This window comes from Triticum aestivum, chromosome 3D, assembly GCF_018294505.1.
Source record: "Triticum aestivum cultivar Chinese Spring chromosome 3D, IWGSC CS RefSeq v2.1, whole genome shotgun sequence".
Lineage (NCBI taxonomy): Eukaryota > Viridiplantae > Streptophyta > Magnoliopsida > Poales > Poaceae > Triticum > Triticum aestivum.
The window spans coordinates 302,356,424-302,361,790 of NC_057802.1; positions in this window are offsets into that span (position 1 = coordinate 302,356,424).

Sequence of the window (5,367 nt, forward strand, 5' to 3'; positions counted from 1 at the left end):
AAAGCAATAAGAAAGAAGTCGCCAGGAAAGATCCAGCCCGACTGCTCAGCAGTCGGCCCGAATCTCGGGGACTACACCTAGTGGGTGCGCTGACGCGCCCCCACCTGAGATAAAAGAAAGGAAGCACCTACCCCGGCTCTCCGTTAGATCAGCGGTCTTCTGGGACAGCTCCCGAGCCTGGGAGTTGAAGGCAGCCGCACGGAGGTTGTGGTAGTCCTTCAAGTCAGACAGAGAAGCAAGTAAGAAAAAGGTAGCAAACAAAGTCTACCAAGAAGTTCCAAGCCGCCTGCTCAGCAGCCGACTCGGAACTCGGGGACTACACCCAGTGGGTGCGCTGATGCGCCCCCACGGAAGAAATCAAGATCAAGAAGCAAAAAATGGGAAGACTCACCCGAATGGCTGCCCGTGTCGCGAGGAACTCGTCATTGTACTGCCTCAGCACGGCGGCCTGGGACTGAAGCCGATTCCGGACTTCTTGTGCCGCCACATTCACCACGGCCGTCCCAGCACCTGGCGTCCACCCCGAGCTGGTGCTCGCCGTCTCCACGTCCTGAGCCGACGAGCTGGAGCCCGCGGCCTTCTGCGGGTCCGGCGCCAAAGTTGCCTTCCCCGCGCGCTGGCGCGATGGCGACCGGACCAGCAGGTCCGTCCTCGCGGCCGGCTCGCCTCCAGCCGATTGCGCAGCCGGCGCGTTAGGCTGGCTGCCTTGGGCCGCCCCAGTCGGCGATGGCGGTGCCACCTCCCTCTCCTGGACGACGACGTCGTCCTCCTCCCTATCCATCCCCGGCAGGTCGCCACCGGCTTCCTCCGGCGGGGGCTCCGGGATCTCGAGCGCCACGACGCGCAGGGGGGTGACAACCAAGGCCCGGGCCGCTGCGGCTGCAGCCTCCTCCTGAGCCTTGGCCGCCGCGTCGGCTTGTGCCTTCGCAGACTCCTCCACCTCCTCCTGCGTCGCCTTGGCGGCAGCCGCCCTCAGCTCCTCCGCCTCCCGCGCATTTCACTCCGTCGCCGCTTGAAGCTCGGCATGGGGGTCCACGCGGCGGGTGCTCCCGGATCCTCCCGGCAATCCAACCACGGAGGCGGCAGCAACCCGCTCAAGAGAAAGCGGAGCCCTATTTTTTGAGTCAAGACAAGGATTCAGAAATCGACAAGAAAAGAAGAAGGAATACGCGAGAGAATCGGCACTTAAGCTGAAACCTTTTGTGGCTGCTTCACCACCTTGCGGAAGTGGGCCGCCTTCGCGGCCGCCTCTTCCCGCCTGGTCGCCGCCGCCCCGCTCTTGGGCTTCTTCGGCCGACTGCCGAATAGGCCCGACGCGGCCCGGCGCTTCTGCGCGCCGCCTCGGGCAGCCGGCGCGGCAGATGAGCCCGCGCCTTGATTAGACGCCGGCTGGCGGTGCGGGACGATTTCCGCCTCGTCGTCATCCGGCCAGTCGTCGAAGCTGGCTCCAAGCCCGGAGCCGCCTGCTTCGCTGCCTCCCGCCTCGGTGTTGTCGTCCATGGCGGCCGCCCCCAAGTCGGGGTCCTCCAAGTCGTGCGCCGCCCGGTCGGGGAGAAATTGGCGATCCGCCCCTGCAGACCCGGCCGTCGGTCGAAGGAGAGGGTTCTGGCAAGACGGGTCGACTAGTCAGAGTCGGCCAAGAAAAACTTGGTGATAAAACTAAAGAACAGAAGATTTAGCATACCATAGGCGGAGGATTGGCACGGGAGTATGGCTCCTTGCCAAACTGACACTCCTCGGAGAGCTTGCGGTTAGCAAGATAATTCACCATGTGAGCTACCTCGTCATGAGGCATCTCCTCGGTGCACATCTGACTCGGATCGAGTTGGCCGCTCATTTGACAGATCAAATGAGGGCGGCCTTGAAGTGGGAGCACCCGGCGCACCACGAAGGCGGCCAGCAGGTCGGGCCCAGTCAGGCCCTCCGACTGGATCATTACCCGAAGTCGGGCGACGGCGGCGGCTCCAGCCTGCGTCAACGTCCTGGCCCGGTAGGACCACTGGGCCGCCTCCCAGCCGGCTACATAAGCCGACAAGTTGACGTAGTCGCCTTGCGGGGCGACGTTCTTCACATAGAAGTATGATTTCTGCCTGAGCTTCACCGACTGGATCAGCGTGATGACAGGGAAGGGGTTGTCGGCTGCCGACCTCCGCATCGCGATGAAGGCGCCGCTCTGAGCCGGCACGCCCTGCATCCGGGTGCCGAGCTTGGATTGGAAGAATTCCCCCAGAGCTCGAGGGTGGGAAGAACGCCAAGAAAGCCCTCGCACAGGGTGACGAAGGCAAACAGCAGCACCACCGTGTTTGGAGTGAGGTGGTGCGGCTGGAGCTGATAGAATTCAAGGAAGGAGCGGAAGAAGGCGCTAGCTGGAAGGCCGAGACCGCGCAAGAAATGCGATCGAAAGAGTACCCGCTCGCCTTCCTCCGGCGCTGGCGTGATCTCTTTCTTCGGCGCGAGACGGACCTGCACCTGGTCCTCGCCGGGCAACCGCCGCGTCTTGCGGAGGAAGTCGATGTGGTCCGCGTGGACGTTGGAACCGTCCCAAGCTCCGCCGTGCTGCATGACGGCAAGAAGCTGACGAAGAAGGGCGCGGCGGCGGTGAAATCACGGCTCCGCGGCGGCGAAGCTGCGGGGTAGCGCGAAGACTAGCGGGACGGCGCGGCGGTGAGAGGGAGAGCATGCGAGCGTCTGCCGCTCCCCCTCCTCCCCCTACTTATAGCCTCGTGCGGCGAAGCCGAGGAGGCGAGACGTGGGGCGGAACGTGGGATTAACTGCGCCCACTCCCCCACGTCCCGCGATTATTGCGCCCTAACGACGTGCAGAAACTGTCGTCGGAAGGCGAGCGACCCGCTTTGGGCCACAGAAATCCACGCCTGGGCCTAAGCATGGGAGTGGTGGGCCCTGGCCTACGGCGGCGTCCCGTCGCGCGCGTGGGCTGGCAGGCTTTTTCAGCTGGAAGGTGCCACATGGCGCACGGGCGGCGAGCGGCCGGCCCGCAGCCCAGCGAGCGCGCCGGCTGGCTCCCGCCTTCAGACTTCAAAAATTTCGCCAAGACGGCGCACCCAACTGAAGCCGGCTCCTAGCTGCTGGCTCTTCAAGATAAGAAGCTGACCGAGCTTCTCGACCTCCTCTCAGCCTCGAAGCCCAACCAGCTTCGGGGACTACTATCAAAGTAAATGGCCACGGGTAGCCTAACCGACTCCCCCTGGCTCTTCAAAAAATTACCAGGCCAGTCGTGCCTTCAAGCACCCAGAGCACAGGGCCGCCCTCCCCTGGCCGGCTATCACCCAGGCCGACTACCAGAAGGCGACCCGGCCTCAAAGACCTTCCCGAAGGGAACCACAAGATGGCCGTCTCCAGGAAGCCGGCCCCAAGAGGACCGACTCCCAGAAGCCGGCCAAGACTGCACCCTCAAGGGCTGCACCCACATAATGGTGATGAGACGGGGCGTGGCTACAGTATAACCTGCCACCCCCCGAATACCGGAGCACGCGTGGCTACAGTACGCCGTACGGGTCGACCATCCCCCGTCCGGCGCGACACTGTTGCCATGTTGACCATGACACCACCCACGACAGGCGCCAGTACGGCTCACGGGCGGCGGGCCCCTTCAGCCAGAGAGATGCTCGAAGGCGGCCAGGCCTCCCCCAGTCAGCATGGGGCATAGCCGGCTCCCAACAGCCGGCTATCCCCCATCCTCGAAGTATGTGCATCATTAAGGAGACAAGACGAGGTAAGGCTACAGTGGGAGTCCGCAAGGCGGCGGCACTGTGGCCATGCTTACCTCGACAAAGCCCTCGTCATCAGAGGCGAGGCTACAGTAACAAGCCACCGACAAGACTCCCAGGTGGTGGGGTCGGCCTGTCGGCCATGAGGCCGGCAGCCGGCGGGACCCACCAGTCGGCGGAGAAGCCGGCGAATACAGACACTGACGGCTAGGACCCGCGTCCAGCCGGATTACCATTGTACCCCTGGGGGGTAGGCCTATATAAACCCCCCAGGGCACCCATGCAAAGGGTTGATCTCAGATAGTTTTAGACACCACGTAGAGAGAAAAGGAGAGCTAGCCTTGCCCTTCTTCTTCCTCTAGCCGAACAGCTCAAGGAGCCTCTTGTAGCTACTTGTATTGATCTAGTGATCATGCGGAGACTCCGCAGAGCAGGATTAGGGGTGTTATCTCCACGGAGAGCCCCGAACCTGGGTAAGATTCGCCGGCGTGCATGTCTTCGCCTTATCCCGTTTCCACGCACCGGCGATGTCTTACTGGCTCCCACAATGATAAGCCACCCGTTGGCATATGTCGCACCTACCACCCGACATCTAACAAAAATGGTTCACATTTTTCTAGGACCACATTGGGTCACTGAATTAAATCATACCTTATTTGCACTTGGGCATTTAAATTTTATACATTATTTTAAATGTCCAAATATTCATGAGCTGAAATGTTTGCTGTTGGGAATAATCCAAACAGTGGCCACAAGTAGTCTCGTGAATTTTGAAAATGCTCTGGCATTTTTAATAAATCCAAAACAATTACAAAAAATAGAAAACAGAAAGAATTAGAAGAGAGAGAGAGAGAGAGAGAGAGAGAGAGAGAGAGAAGGACTTACCTGGGCTCACCTGGCGCCCCAGCTGGCCCAACACAGTTGCAGGCCTAGCCCATCACCGTCGTTGTCCTCCTGGCGCCAGTCGGCCAGGCGTGTGGCCGATGCGTGCGCACAGGCAGAGCGCCATGCCACCAGCTCGCCTGCCTGCCTTCCTTGCCAGCACGACGCCGCGTTGCTTCTCCTTGGCACCGCCCTGTCCCCTCTAGGCTATCCACTCCTCCTCTCCCTTCCTCTGCTCTCTCCCCGAGCACCACCGAGCGGAGCTCGTCACCGTCGTCCGCTGCCGCCGCAGTCACTGCGCACCCCATGCCCCGCCGACGCGCCAAGAAGCTCTGCCACCACGCCCTCTTCCTCCTCGTCGAGCTACGCTTCAACGGGAGCTCTGCATCACCGTCCTGCCATCGTCTTCCTCCTCAGATCGCCGAAAGATCCCCCTCGCCGCCCCGACCGCTCGAGCCCCTCCCCGAGCTCGACGTTCGCCTCGTCGCAACCGCCATGAGCTCCTGCCCCTACTTCCCCTCTCCGCTCCCTCTCTCGCACGCCATAACTGCCGCACCGCGTCCACCAGCACACGCCGCCGCCTGTGCTCGCCACCGACGTGGCTCCGGCCACGCAACAGCCTCACCACCGTGCCCAACGCACTCACCGCACCACGTCGGCCTCGAAGGAGCTAGCCCCGCACCTCCACGTCCACCGTTGTGTCGAGTTCGAGCTCACCCGAGCTCCGGCCGCCGCCCAAACGCTCGCCGGCGTCGTT